The following is a 16,442-nucleotide window of genomic DNA, read 5'->3' on the forward strand; positions in this document are numbered from 1 at the left end:
CAGCATTTTTTATCCCAATATATAACATTATCAAGTTTAAATGGCTGTTATTGAACAAGGAACATAAAAATAGACTGCAGGATAAGCAACTAAAGTGAATAGAGATTCAAGCCCTTATCATCTCAATAAGCAGTTCTCAAAGGGTGATCTGGGGATCCTTTTTTAAGGGATCTGCAATGTCAAATAAACAAATATTTACACATTTCTCCCTTTAAATTTCCAGCACAGCAAATATTGATATAACCCCACAGGAATGAACATTCTTTGGAGTCCTCAAACAATTGTAAGAATGTAAAGGGATCCTGAGACTAAAATGTTTGACAACCACTGACCTAGACTACTACAGTTGTCTATATAGGGCTGCTCCTGGATATACCTGGTGCAAAATATTGCTGCCCACCTGCTGACAAATGAAAGCTATGGTAATTCCAATGCTTTTAGTACCTGCATTGGCTCCTGGTATGTGAATTCAAAAAGCTGGTTTATTACTGGTGTCCAGGTTATATTCAAGAATCTCTGCTCTAAACGCCCGAAACTGTTTGGGGTCAGATTGTTTCTAAATGTATTAATTAAAAAGTAAGTAATTTAGAATCTTCTCATGAAGTAGGAGCAGAACAAAGGGGCATGTTGTAGATAGCCCCTTCCCAGGATGTCAGTGGGCAGGGATTTGAAAACAAGCCTTTTTAGACAACGCCCTCTTGCAAACTGACATCAATTCCTTTGTAGAATGTTTTTTTGGGGTGGGTGGGTGGGGGGAAGAGTGATTTGAGGCAACTTCTGATTTCCATGCTGGCTCATTGCTATGTAACAGCCTATATGCGTTTTTATAATGTGATGCTTTTGTAATTCTTAGAATATTGTTTTATTTGTTATTGCTCCATTGTCCTTTCATCTTTTATTATTCTATGAATCACACAGTATTTCTTTGACTATTGGATAGAGGTGGCATGCAAATAATAAAACCAACTAAACAAAACCCATCAGTTTTAATTCTAACCTATAAAATTAGGCCTTCAGAAAATATTATCTTGATTGTATTGCACTAATCTACTCTTTTAAAAACTGTATTGCAGAGTTTAGAATTCCTATATTAAATAGAGTTAGAAAAATGGGATAAACTGTGGGAAAGAAATTATAAATTTACAACGGCAGTAGCTTACAAAGAAAATCTCTATAAAATGTTTTATAGATGGCATTTGCCTCCAGCGAGATTGGCCAAAATGTACCCAAATTTATCCCCTAATTGTTGGAGATGCAACCACAAGCCTGGAACATTCTATCACATGTGGTGGATGTGCCCCATCACAAGGAAGTACTGGTGCAAAATTCGGAAGTGGTTAGAAGAAATTACTGAGTGAAAAATAGAACTCAAACCAGAAGCATTCTTATTAGGACTACTGGATCAAAAAATGGACAAACAATCTCAATACATAATCATACCCATACTCACTGCAGCCAGGATTGCCTTTGCACAAAACTGGAAAAAAATCAATACACCCTCAGATGAAACAACAATCAGGAAAATACTCTAATGCGCAGAAATGGATAAAATGACAATAGAACTAAAAGAAAGAGAAGAATTGGACTTCTATAAAGTATGGAATAAAATGTACAAGTGGCTAGAAAACAGCGTGACCCGACAAATGTGCGAACGTCAAAAGTGCACCGACAAAACTGCGGCGCTAAAACCGCGATGTCAAAAGCGTGCCGACAACAGCGCGCCGACAAAAGCGTGCCAACAGAAGCGCGATTTAAGTTAAGGTAAGGTTTAGGGTTAGGTTTAGGTTTAGGGTTAGGGTTACAGCGTGCTTCTGTCGGCGCGCTTCAGCGCTCATTCATCGGCACGGTTTTGTCGGCGTGGTTTTGTCAGGCGCGCTTTTGTCGTTCGCGCATTTGTGGTGGAACCAGAAAACAGAAGCCAAGACAGAAAATAGAGAATACAAATATATGGAGATATAAATAATGAATACTATTATAAGTGTTAATACTATGTTTGTTACATTATAGGACAAGGTTATAGTGAGAGGAAGGCAATGCAGAAGGGAGAATTATAAAAACTAAGAAGGAAAGCCGATAGAGAAAGCATATAAATCCCAATAAACCTAAACCTAAACCTAAACCTATATATTGTTATGTATGTTCTGTGTTTTGTTTTCTCTTATTGTGTTTCTTTTTCTTTGCTGTGTCTTTCCTATTGTTTTTAAAGATCAAAACATTTAATAAAAATTATAAAAAAAATAGAATTCCTATATTAAAAAGCTTTCTTTTTTTCTTTCTTTCTCTCTATCGCTCTTTCTTTCTCACATAATAAGCTTCAAGTTTCCCTGATATGGATATTCATATAGATGCCGTAACTCCATTAAACCTAGAAGAAGAAAATGAACAAAAGTTTATCATTCCTTGTATTGGCAGGCAGGGAAATCCACTTCCTTATGTGCCAAGCCGGGCTCAAACCAATGATAAGAAGACAAAGAGATCCTTCATTTCAGTAGTGCAGGGTAAAATAAATACCTTCCTAAAATACCGTATCTCTTTTCCCCAATTCTGGTAGGCCTTCCAAATAGGTAGGTTTGGAAAGGAAGACAGCCTAATCCTAACTTCATTAGATTAAATGAACCTTTTTCTGCCCCGAGTAAATAATAACAGTACTGCCTTTTATGTTGGTGGGAACAGGAAGTAGTAGTATGCATAGGGATGACAGATCCTCACATATCTTTTTCTGAATTTTATCACCAGAATCTTTTACTTATCTTAACATATCATTTTCATTATGTTTTTTACCTCCACAAAACCTTAACATTATCCACTACAATGTCCTATCTGTCAATGACTACTTCAACTTCAACCACAACAATACACGAGCACATAATAGATACAAATTCGTTCACCGACAAATGCGCGATAGACATATGTGTGCCGACAAAACCGTGACGGACAAATGAGCGCCGTCAAAATCGCTAACTGATTTTCGACAATAGCACACCGACAAATGCGCGATGACAAAATTGCATCATCAACAAACTATAGACAGCCCAGTGAGTGTGCTGGGCCTTTAACATAATGGGATGCATATACGTACATTATAACCCTAACCCTAAAAAAATTTCGATTTGTGCTTGTCATCGTGTTTTTGTCGGCACGATTTTGATGTCGCGTTTTAATCGGCGCTATTTTCTCAGCGCGCAAATGTCTATCTCGCAATTGTCGGGTCACGTACAAATTCAAGGTAAACTGCTCCAAACGCAACTGCAGAAAATATGATTTCTGCAACAGGGTAGCCGATGCCTGGAATGCATTGCTTGACTCTGGTTTTTTCCCCAGACCCCAAAAATTTTAACTTTAGTCTGTGTACTGTCGACCTCTCCCCATTCCTAAGAGGTCTGTAAGGGACGTGCATAAGCTCACCAACCTGCCTACCGTCCCTATCGTAATGTTTCTTTTGATTTGTATCCATTTCATGTATCCAAAACCATGGTTATACATACATACATACATACATACATACATACATACATACATATATACACTGTTGTCTAATACATGCGTGATGAAATAAATAAATAACAAATATATAACTAAGTACAATTCCATCTTTTGGAGGAACCAAGTATGAACTTGGTGACTCCTTTCAGACTCACAAAAACCCCTCAACTTGGTTTCTTAAGAAAAGAGAATGGTTGGGCTGTTTTTGCAATAATACATAAAAATAAATAAAATATAAAAATAATAAATTGGGGGGGGGACCCTCAAAGGGCAGACTCGATGTACCGGTAGGTCTTTTTCTGCTGTCAATTTTCTATGTTTCTGGGACAATTACATATTTAAGGAACATTTCTTTCTTAAACAATTGGGGCTCCTCTGTAACAGCACCATAAAGGAACAAAGCAGGAAATATTCAGGATGGCTTTGTAATGCATAGCTCATTTAATGTTGTACTTTAATTTCAACAGCTTCTACATTTAGGAACATAGCAAGTGATTGACATTGAACTCAGAAGATAAATAGTTAAGAAGCAACTGATTATCAACTAGAAATCACACAGGTAGTCCTTGACTTACAACAATTCATTTAGTGACCATTTGATGTTACAATGGCACTGAAAAAAGTGACTTATGACAGTTCGTCAAACTATCTTGTTTAGCAACTGAAATTTTTGACTCAGTTGTATATCTGCAACAGCTATTTCTTCTGCTTATAAGGAAAACACTGAAGTATACTACTGAAATTACATGCCAAGCCTTAGTTTTTAGTGTTGGAAACCATGTTTTTAAGTCAAATGGCATAGCTTTGATAGTTTAACCAGGCAGGAATCTGAGCTCTGATGCAAATGAAATGATATATAATGTCTGACTGGCATTAGTAGGCTGAAAAACACCATCACCTACCTGGACACAATTCAATTAGAACAGAGGAACTGGAGTGGCGGGGGGGGAGGGCTGTTGGACTCAGTCAGTAGATGTTTCCAGAAAGTTTGGTTATTGTTATTGTACATGCTAGAGATGTAATCAATGTAAGTAAAGTTAATGCCTAGCCTCTGGTGGTTGTTTTTTTTTTTTTGCTAGATATTACTTTGGGGAATTACATTCTTGGAAAGAAGTTAAGAGCAAAAATATCAATGTTTTGTTAAATTATACTCCAAAAATGTGGAGCATCTCTCTCTCTCTCTCTCTCTCCTTCCCTCTCTGTCTCACACACACACATGTAGTGATAATTATGAATTCGTGGAAGAACACGAACATAAAAGCTGGTATAATGAATCTGTCAACTCTCAGCTTTTGAATTGGCTTTTCTCCATCAGCAGAGAGGAATCAAAGGCGAGATAATTCTATGGTCTAGATTTAATCTTCTGCTATAAAAACAAACTGAATAAACTGTTAGGGAGGGCTGCAATAATAATGGGGACTGTTGTTCACTGACCAAGCCCCCCTTTTAATGAGAAGGATGGCAAGATGGCTAACATACTTTTATACATAATGTGTGCCGAGCAGAAATGCATGGAATGAAGTTCCAGAGAATATCAGCATGGAAACCTAAATGTAAGACTGGGATCATTGTGATATACAATGGGGTAAGAATTAGACAATATAAAATGGTTTGCCTGACATTTCAATTTCCTGTGACATCATTTATGCCAAATTTACTGCGGCAAGTGATATCTGGTTCACATCCACCTTCAATTTGTGAGACTTTGAGTGAATCAAGCTCTCTCTCTGCCTGACTTACATCAAAGTAGGATTATTTCAAGAAAAACTGAAAGAGAATGTAAGGGAAAAAAAGGGATATAAACTTAATGAGCAATCGCTTGACTCTATAGACTCAGTTGGTCTCTTCAAAACAAATCCCTGATCGTCTTAACTCTGCTGTGGCTTCTGCTGCTTAGCAGCTGGATCAGTCGCCTTCTTAATTCCCCCTTCAGCAAAAGTTCCAGCACTGCATTAAGTCTTTTGGGAGACTCCCTATAATTAACATTGCAGGTTTGCAGGCGCTTTGGTACTTGACTACATTTTTTAAAAACAAACGAAAAGAAAATATTCCTACCTGATATATGAGGTATGATCTATAGAAAGCAGCTATTATCTAGAGCTCTTTGTGAAACAAGTGTGTTGAATGGAAAGAGACACCAATGCCATATTTGGTGTGCTCTATTGGGAACAGGCGTGCAGCCACATCTTAAGGCACAACATATAATAAATAAAAAGTAAAATGAACAGCAGTGTAAACTGAACTGCAGCCTTCTACAATCTAATTTTCTCCAGACAAAGTAGCTTACGGTAATCTCAGCTAGCACAGGATTTCTGGTGGGTTTTTTAAAAAACGTCTTCTTACCCTGTCAACCAACTCCAGTAGTTCCCCCCCTCCCCCCCAAGCCACAAATCAACTGGCAAACCCAAGTTTTAACACTCTTCCAGAAGTCCAAAATGGTGGGAGTAGTTCTCACCTCCGGTGGTAGAGTGTTCCATAGGAATGAGAGCCACAGTTGAAAAGGCTCTTCCCCTTGACCCTGTCTGCCGGAATTGCTTAGCAGACGGGGTCCATAGTAGACTTCTTCTGCTGGAGTGGGGCAGGCTGGGCCAATTGGGGTGAGAGGTCTCTTCAGTTTTCCTGGCAAGATTTCAGAAGTAACCAATGTCTGCTTCCTAGGGCTGAGAGAGAGGGACTAACCCAAAGTTACCCAGCTAGCTTTGTGTGGGTGCAGAATTCTTGGTCTCTAGTTAAGTGCCTTAACAGAACTGGTTCTTTGACAACTTTGCGGTTACTTTAGATCCACATATTTGAATGACATTACATCAGAAAAGCTGTTAAGAGTAGTATCGATATGACTACACTTTGAAACAGCAGAGTGGTAGGAGAGAGAGAAACAGAACTAGGATGATTTCTCTGACATTCTGGGACATTCCCAGAAGTTGCTTTTAACAAAAAATGGCCTTCATTCTTATAATATGAATGAGCTCTATAAGACTACTAAACCTCTAAAGTTTCCAACAGTTCTGCTGAAGAATTATTGCTCATTTTGCAATTGTTTTTCCGGGATCATAATGCCACTATTTCTTTAATACACACTGAAATTTTTGAGATAATACCACAAAGAAAAGTGCTTACAGCAGAGTAAAACATGTACAGTATTCTGAAGCATAGACACACACAACTTTGTAGCAAAGTATTGTCTTTATGTAACAGTGCATTCCTATACAGATATACATACATAATTTCAATTGCAAAGATTTGCCTTGTCTGATTTCAGCATTTTTCAAAAGGTAACATTCTGTACTTTTAGGCTTTGTGTTACTGGCCTAAATTTCAGCATCTGTCTCCATAATATAAAGAAGTATAAGTACGTTTCCTCATCAAAAAGCTTGGGTTCCCATTAAGTGTTACATAAGAAGCAATCCATTTTTTACGTGGAACTCAACTCTTCACCAAAGGAGTCTTGAAAACCGAAAACAGAAGACATACTTCAAGAAGATGGAATGAATGAGATGGAATTTTGGAGCTCACTAGAAGTGTGTGTGTTATATTAACTACTTTAAGGCTTATGCTATTTTTCATTGCTTTCCTATCACAACATGAAGGGAAACAGTGCTGACAATTTTTAGAAATCACGACCAAAAGAAGTTTAATTATCCCAGGGTATGTAGTCACTCAAATGCAACTGAAACTACAATTCCAAACTTCCTAACTAACGGTTACACTAACTAAAGTTAGTAGGAACTTTAGTTCATCAGGAGGGTTATGGATTAGGGTTTGCTCACCTGGCTCAAGAAATGCCTTGGCTGCTATCTTCCACCCACTTATTTAATTCCAATCAGATTTTCTGAGAACCACCAGCACTGCACTTGACATACTAAATTCACCAAGGTTGACTGCATTTCCCCAAATACACCTGACCTCTGATACAAGCCGTCTGAAGCTTTTTAGGGTGCAAGAGGAAAAGGCATGGGGAGAGTCAGGTTCTACACCATGGAAGCTCATAGATAAACTACTGGCAGCACAATTTCAGGCTGTTTTGGAGTACATTAATCATTAAAACATTTTTTTAAAAGGATGCTAATGGAAAGCTCACCTTCCACAGCTCTCTCTTCATTTCTACCCTTTTAAAAGACAAACAACCAATAATAGTTATAAAAAATAGCAATTTTGCCAGTGATTTTCAGCAGCATGAAAGATTCTTCTCTTGGACCCTGATAGCCAAAATTCCTTGACCAAGGGGCCCACAGCCTGCCTCTTCTGTCAGAGTGGGTGGGGAGTGCTAATCCCATCAGGATCACCCATATGCAGTCTTGTTAGCCAAGGGTTTTACTATTTTATCTTTTAAAGCAGAAGAACTGTTTCCTACATAGTAGTTTACTAAGTGGGAGAAAAGTTCTAAGAAGTGGATCAGTCTCTTATTTTTTCTCCTCTTAAATCAACTGAAATTTATCCAAGCAGCAGCAAGTAACTGAGAGTACTCTCTTTTTTTAAAAAAAAATCCTCAACAAAGTTGTTTTTCCTCTAATAAAAACAAAGTTCAGTTCCTTTTCAGAACAGGAAACTAGATTTTTGTATTTGCCTTGCAAAATAAAGATTAGGATATGCTGACAAAGAGAATTTCAGTATTAGCATTGACTTTCCAGAATGTTCCGTCTCCCCAAAACCTTTTATTATGTTTCAATTTCTTGTCTATGGAGATTCTCAGTCATCCAGGTCCCAAAAGTGCTTTTTCGAGAAGCAACTGGAGTTTCTTGTTTTTCTTTGAAGACATTTCTCTTCTGATCCAAGAAGCTTCTTCAGCTCTGACTGGATTCTGAATCCTTCCATTCCCCTCCATCCAGTCAGAGCTAAAGAAACTTCTTGGATGAGAAGCGAAATGTCTTCAAAGAAAAAACAGAAAGTCTACTTGCCTCCTGAAAAAGAACCTTTGAGTTTCAAATTCTTATTATGTTTCACTCAATAAAGTTTTTAAAATGGTAAAGAAATCAGGCCTGGTTATGTGGGTGCCTAAACTTATGACTGTTGTGATTTATGACTGAAATTCCAGTCACACTCTCAGTTGTCAGTTGAGAATTACCTGTACTTTCCAACCACAACACAGTTCTATTCACAAAGGAAGACAGAACGTTGTTTCACTAGTGCTTTGACTTTGAACTCCTAACTACATGTTTCTGCTGGCCATTTTGACTGTGACTTGCGAGAGCTGAAATTAACAATTCCTGGAGGACACCAGGGTGATTATCTCAGTCTCAGAGCAAAACAGAATAGTGTTTGATTCTCTAGAGACCGGTCCTCTAGAGTACATAAAGTAAGATCTTGGTGATATAAAGGAGCAAAGCATAGCTTTAGTTAGTCTACCTGGAAGCTTCAGAACTTTCTAAGTAGAAGACTTCTAACTTGAAGAAGACAGTTTTAAAACCAAGATAGGTTATTTACTAATTGACGGCAGACTCAGATTTCAGGCAGGAACTGTTGTCTGTCTCACAATGAACTCTAATAGTGTATTAGCACATGCATCCCATAAATTGCACTATAATTATTATCAGTTCTTTAGAAACAAGAGGCAGGAAGATCTTTTTATATTTTGGAGCAAACCAAGGATGATAGTTACAATGGTTGATTTATATTTCAATGCAAAGCAAAATCACTTGAATTGCTCAAATATGCACAGAGCAGAACACTGCTACAAAATACTGTTTTACATTTCAAGTTTCTATGAAGCCATTTTAAAAAAAGTTTTCACAATTTTTTTAAAAATTTTAAAACAGATGTGAAAGCACATGTGCCCCAAATGCAAAAATAAATCTGTTTTATGTACTAGACCCTATGAATCTCTACCAAAACTAGGGTGCTAAATTAATAAACTTTATTACTTTTTATTTAGCTTGCAGGATTCTGCCTTTTGCAACTGAGAGCCAGTCTGGGGTAGTAATGAAGGAACCAGGCTAGAAACCAAGAGATTGTGAGTTCTAGTCCCATTTGTGTACACAAAACCATTCAAACATAAGTTAAAGTCCATTTTAAACACAGAACACAAAACCAGATGGGCGAATTTGGGGCAGTCAGTCACTCTAGGAAGGGGGCAATGGCAAACTGTTTCTGAAAATCCTTGCTAAGAAAACTGCAGGGACTTGTCCTGGAAACTGACATGACTGAACAGAAGAAAAACATGTACTTAAATGTGGCATCATGTCAACACCCTTCCCCATTAAGAGAAAAACTTTCCAAATGCCCATTGTCTGAGTTTGTAAAATGCAAGTATCAATTCAGTAAGGTTTAACAAAAAAATTTCATGTATGCCTCTGTGGCGTTCCATCAGACTTCTAAAAACCAATGGTAAATAAAATTCCATTTTCCCTCAGAACCAGACTAGATAGAGAGTACGTGATTACAATGAAGTCATTTAGCAATCGTGTAAGCCACAATCCCAAGGACAAATACTATACAGCAAAAGAGTGTTTTAGGTATTCACCTCTAACATGCAATAATTTGGGGGGTGGATTGTGGGTGGAGCGTGGGCATTGCACAGAGGTTGACTTAGCACTGTTTAAACAAATGGAGTTTTCTTTCCTCTAAGGAAAAGGATGGTTCTGGGTATTAAAACATGATTAAATAAAGGAAGCAAGCCTTTGTGAATTCATGAGAAATGAAAGGCCAGACAAATCCATTTAGGAGAAGTCAGTAACTCATGTTTTGAGTCTTACCACCAAACCAGAGTTTTTTCAGCCTCAGCAACTTTAAGATGTTGGTTTAACCATGTTGGCTGGTTAATTCTGGGAGTTGAAGTCAACACTACTTAAAATTGCGGTGCTTGAGAAACACTGCAGGACTAATAGCTACTAGAATATCAGGAGCATTTATCAATCTGTCAGAGGAAGTTTCTGGCAGCTAAACCAGTTTGATTGCCTACCACTGAACCCTGACCTTATCTGAAAAGGAAATGAGGTTAACGGATCCTGGGTTCCCCCTGCTTCATCTGGTTGCAGCTTGAAGCCTCAGGAAGGAAAATCTGGTCTCAAGCAAGAAAAAACCAAGAGCACATACGGGTCAATTTCTCAAAGTGCTTTGCTCTTCAGATTCATAATTGTTTTGTTTTGTTTTAAATATAGCATTTGCTATAACCATCAAGTAAACATGCTTTCCTCAATTCTTCAAAACAAGAAGAATTCCAAATAATAATTATTGTATGTATGAAAACATGCATGTATACGTACATATGCACTTCTACCTTGAGATAACTGTATTTTTAACCTCAAACATACTTTGCGATGGATTTAGTCTGAACATTGTGACAATTTACAGTTTTATTCATTTGTTTAAATTTAGGCCCTGCCCCGATTAAGCTCACCATAAAACATGCCAAAAGTAGTACAGTATAGAGAAAAATAGAAACCCACATACCCCAGAAATAGAGAACAAGATAGTGATATTGTTGATAATACTGAAAACCATAAAAAAGCCATGGAGCATGAGAACAGATGCACCACCTCCACCCTCCACTATACTAAAGTTGATCTGAAGCCCAACTGAAACAATTCTCCAGGCAGATAATCTACTCCCTCTAGGATCCTAGGCATTTTTTAAAAATCCCGCCTTTATTATTTTTATAAATAACTCAAGGTGGTAATGTTTCTAATACTACTTCCTCCTCCTATTTTCCCCATAACAACAACCCTGTGAATTGAACTGGGTTGAGAGAGAATGATTGGCCCAAAGTCACCCAGCCTTCATGCCTTTTGGGGGGAACTAGAGCTCACAGGTTTCTAGCCTGGTACCTTAACCACTAGACAACCTTCCCTTTTTAGGAAACACAAGGATAAAAACCCTGGGTGCAGGGACAGCCTCTTGAGGAGGGGGTGGACTCCCACCTCCTTCAAGATTCCCTCAGAGAAGCTGCCGCATGGTCCCAATTCAAAGTCACCTCCTTGCCAACCCTAAGGACCCAGGAGGGCCACAGATCCAAGAAACAACTGTACTGATAGAGCACCTTAGTATCAGGCAAGAAAATGGTGTCCTATTTGTTGTTTTCAGTGTCCTAGGAAGAGGAATTATGATTATTCCAATTTTCCCCCATTATATATATAAAAACTACTATCAGTATTCCAACAAATAGGTTCATGAAACATTATCTTAGATTGATGTCACAGTTCTAAGCAATTAAGATTCCAGCCCTTACAATTATAGAATGCGGGGATGAAATGCAAGTACTGTATTTTTCAGAGTATAAGACACACCAGAGTATAAGATGTACCAAGATTTTGAAGAGGCAAATTTTTAAAAAAAAGTTTTTACACTCTTCAGACCTCTCAAAAATGGCCCGTTTTTGCTAAATGGCCTCCTAAAGGCTATTCATGCCCTCAAAAAAAGGGCATGAATAGCCTTTAGGAGGGTTGTAGAGTACTCCTGGGGGTGCCCCCCCCAAATGAGCAAATAAATCGCCCATTTTTCATGAAAATGGGCCCGTTTTTTGTCAATTTTTGTTTTGGGAGGCAAAAATATGCTGTATTCAGTGTGTGACACACCCAGGTTTTCAACCTCTTTTCTGAGGGAACAAGGTACATCTTATACTCAGAAAAATAATTAAGAAATTAAGAAAAAAACAGGATATGTTGATCAAGGTATTGGTTATAGTTGGGGAACTGGGCTCAACTCCACTCTCAGCCACAAAATTCAGTGGATAATTTTGGACCAATTAGTCACTGTCTATCAATTCAACAGACCTCACAGGAATGTTGTAGCAGGAAAGAAAAAAAGGAAATTGAATGTTATGTACTGTACCTTGGCATCTGAAAGGGATATGTTGTTTTTAATAAATAAAAAAGGAATTGGTTCTAACATCACACTTTTCTTCCATTAGAATTAAACTTTATGAAAGTTAGGGAGCTATTCTGAACTGGGTTTGGATCTTCTCATTACATTTATAGAGGATCTGAACATATTTCCTCCATATTTCTAGGGATCTAAATCTAATTACTAATAAAATAAACAGCTAATGCAGCAAATTGTAAATCACAAGGTTAATCAAATTTAAATTCTCTTAAGTTTATTTTGTAGCTCCACCTAGATAACAACTCCCTTTATCCTTGACTAGGATTATATAGGTGATATGTAATCAGAGAGCTGAAGGTATATGAGGAACTGAGGATAGCACCTCTCAAATAGATTAACAATATTAATATCTTTGACAGGAATAAAATTGGGTAGGGAGAGCTTCAGGCATATTAAAAAAATGTTGTTCAGCAAATTCTAAATCAAGTCCAAACCTACCCAGAGAAAATAAAATGTGTTTTCATACTGTACTGGAGCTAAATAAACTAATTTGGGTTATTGAGGAATTCAGTGCAGCTGCAGCCTCAGCTTAAACTTGATGGAAACACCCTCTTCCGTCCTGTTTTATATTCACAGGAACCCAATCCTGCTCTCTGCTCTCCAGGAAAGAAATGGGGGTGGGGTGGGGGGACTGAGAGAAAACAGATGTGTTCCCCTAACCACAATTTTTCAATCTGGAAGGAAGACCAAAAAGCACCAAAACTTACAAAGTTTCAGTAGCCCCAAAATGGGGCAGTCAGGTTCAGCAAACATTGTAACAGCAAAAAGTAAATAGCAACTATCAGCAAGTTATCTCAAGGTATATTAGCAACACAGCCTATGGACATGAGTCGCACTTTAACCTTGAGTTCTAGTTATATTTCTACACCCATGAACAGTGCCCAGAAGGCGCCATAAATTTGTTGCAATTATGGCACAGCTTCAAAGAATATATCCCTTAGGGCATATTACGTGGGGCCAAAATGTGGAAAGATTAATTATAAATACATAGCATGTGAAACTGCCAAATCTTGCCTGCTTGTCTCTTGTCTCTCATGAGTGTAAGTAAGCAAAATCGTATCCATATCTTATTTTAGGCTATATGCACACTGGACCTCTAGCTTGCTTCTCATACCAAAGAAGCATTTTCAATTCTCATAATTCTCACAATGCAGAGAGCAGGGCTCATCAAGTCTGTTTAGCACAGGGGTGTCAAACTCGATTTCATTGAGGGCTGCATCAGGGTTGTGCTTGACCTCAAGGGGCCGGGGTGAACATGGCCAGCTTGACATCACTCGTGTCAGGGGCGTCTGTGGTGGACCATAGTGCCTCTGCCAGCAAAAACAGGCTCCCAAGCTCTGTTTTTGCTGCCAGAGGGTTGTAGGAGGCTGTCGTAGCTGAAAACGGAGATTGGGAGCCCGTTTTCGCTGGCGAGCTAGATCTAAGCATCCTGCAGGCCTTGAGTTTGACACCCCTGGTCTAGCACTTCACACTAGGAGGGAGAAGCAAAGCTAGAATGAAAAATCAGTGACCATTTATGATTTAGTTTTATCTTCAGACAGCTTATAAATATCTTGAACTGTTATTTTTTTGAAAAGTGTTGAATACAAATATTCGTATAAATAAAACCTTTAGAAAATAAAACTTTTCTCTCAATTTATTGAAAGGAACACATTATCTAATGTTATTACTCCTAATGGAAGGTACAGCTAGTCCTCAGCTTACAACCATTTGTTGAATGAATGAAGTTACATCGAAGGGACTTATGACTTGCACTTACAACAGTGGCAGCATCTCCAAGGTCATGTGATCAAAATTGGCCCGCTTGCCAACTGGCATGTATTTACCATGGTTGCAGCATCCCGGAGCCACGTGATTGCCATTTGTAACCTTCCGACAAGCAAAATCACTGGGAGAAGCTGGATTTGCTTAATAACTGCATGATTCACTTAACAACCATGGCAAAAAAGATTGTAAAATTGCATGTGACTCACTTAACAACCACCTTGCTTAGCAGTGAAAATTCTGGTCCCAAAAGTAGTCATATGTCAAGGACTATCTGCACTGGATTTCAACTCTCATAACCCTACAGCCTACACCAATGGAACCGAGAGGACAATTTCATTAAAGAAACTATTCAAGTTTCTCAATGATTCTGAATATTCATTTTAGGAAAAATACATACAAAATTAGCAGGGATACAACATCCACAATTTACAGAGCATTACTGGGAAATTATATTATTTTAAAAGGTGGGAGGGGGAGATATATGTGCTGTATATGCTAGGTAGCAATCCAAGTCCACACCTGAATATAAACTCCTGCAATCAGTTTTTTCCAAGGTTATGTATGCGTTCCCAAATTTTTGCACAGTCCTGTGATCTTATTCCAATTAAGACAGAGCCACATTCAACATCTAAGACACACATGACTGCTTATACTGCCCCTACACACCATATTTCTTATGATCCTTCTGTGCGCCACAGAGTTACAGAGTACAGCTGGAATTCATCCATTTTAGAAATATTCAAAGGCCCTCACTACTTTAAACTTTTGCATGTGGTGCTCCTTAATCCTTCTCTCTGTACAGCCATTTTTTTGGGGGGGGGGGAGGAAAAAAAGTTCAGCTGCTACCATCACCACCATATCCCTCATCACACACTTGGTACCAGCGTTTTCCTCTCTCTACAAAGCTGTTTAAATCAACACATAGTAAGCAGATTATCGAGCCTACTTTGGAAACATCTCCTGTGTCCCAGCACAGAAATAAACCCAGCTCAAGAACACTCTGCTGTGAAGTTCTGCCTTTACCTGTTTCTTTCTCTTCCCTTTCCTCTACCGCTCTCCATTCCCATCCATTGTGATGAAGCTGCTGTCCGTCAAGCACCATTAATCGCTTGGAAAATCTTTGCTACCAGGATCCAATTCCGATTGGCAGCAAAGTTCCCGCTCTCTGTCAGATCTTGTGTGGGGATGCAGAGTAAAACGGCAAGCAATGCTTGGGCAAGCAGCCCTGCCAAGTCTGAAGCTCTGAACGCTTGTTTCATTTCCCTAAGGGGAAGTCAAAATCGTGACCCCTCCCTTGGAGGGGGAGGGAGGGCAGGGTTACAGAGGTTGCACAGGACAGCCCTCAGCCAGGAAGCCAGGGCCTCTTCTTCCCTCCAACCTGAGCAGAGAAGAAGGCTGGAGCCTCACACACACCCAAAGCCACGGGGAAATACCAGAATAAATAATTTGAATACTCACAAACTGTAAATTCACAGCAGTTGAAGATGGGCTCACACTCACACTCTCACATGGCTGGGCTTTTACTTAGGCCTTTGCGATCCTACAGCTGCTGCCCTGACAAACATGGGAAAAGACGAAGGCTGGGATTTTTACTTCCATTAGTGGCATCGCACTCGATGGCGCAACTCGACTAAAGTTCAAGCAGGAAACAGATTCTAATTCCTTGCTCTCACATCATATGACAGGATCCTTATCAAGGTGCAGTTAGCCAGTTGGGGAAAAATAAAATCAAATTAGGTTTGTTTTATTAGCCGTGCATGTGGGATGGGGCTGGAGTGGAGTCAGTACTTCAAATGGCAGTAATAGGGGAAAGATGAACACAAATTCCCGGTAGAAGATGACTGTTAAAAACGTTGAGAAAAAAACTCTGGTAAACAGCTTTTCTGGAGATGATTAGCTAGCAAAGCGAGCAAAGACCACAATGAGCTAATTTCTGCTGCCACGTTTCACCACAGAAGAAAGTTAACCATTAGCTATTCTCTTCCCAGTCAATTGTTGGCTTGTTTCTTTTGGACAATCTAAAGGGAAAGCTGTTCAGGAATAAACAGGATACAGGATGGGGAAGGCAGAACTGTATGGAACCACCAGTCAAAACAAACAGGTCTCTTGTGCATTAGATCCAGACTGTGGCCACCCCATCCAAGTCCTGTAGTGGAACAGGAGCTGGAAGGTAGAGAGGAAGCACGAGCCTTTCACTCTTGCTGGGCTCTATTTGTTGATTCTCCCACCAGCACAATGATCTCTGACCGAATGGGAAGGCGCATCTAGTATAAGTTTATAGGTACAGGTAGTCCTTGACTTACGGGCACTATTGAGCCCAACATTTCTGTGGATAAGCAAGAGAGTTGTTAAGTGAGTTTTGTTTCATTTTATGGCCT

General features: G+C 38.9%; 1 protein-coding gene across 6 annotated transcripts in view; it reads right to left on the reverse strand.

Annotated features, from left to right (window-relative positions):
* The window catches only part of MGAT1 (alpha-1,3-mannosyl-glycoprotein 2-beta-N-acetylglucosaminyltransferase), a 43,190-nt gene that overhangs the window by 5,473 nt on the left and 21,275 nt on the right, over positions 1-16,442 (reverse strand). The window contains exon 1 of one of the 6 annotated variants that reach the window (XM_032208923.1): positions 15,523-15,863. The exons of 4 other annotated variants lie outside the window; for them this stretch is intronic. The gene's annotated coding sequence lies outside the window, so the exon portion shown is untranslated. Of the gene's footprint in view, positions 1-15,087; positions 15,332-15,522; positions 15,864-16,442 lie in introns of those variants that run through there. One more of the 6 variants, XM_032208917.1, reaches the window with a different exon arrangement.

The sequence above is a fragment of the Thamnophis elegans genome, chromosome 2, assembly GCF_009769535.1.
Source record: "Thamnophis elegans isolate rThaEle1 chromosome 2, rThaEle1.pri, whole genome shotgun sequence".
Lineage (NCBI taxonomy): Eukaryota > Metazoa > Chordata > Lepidosauria > Squamata > Colubridae > Thamnophis > Thamnophis elegans.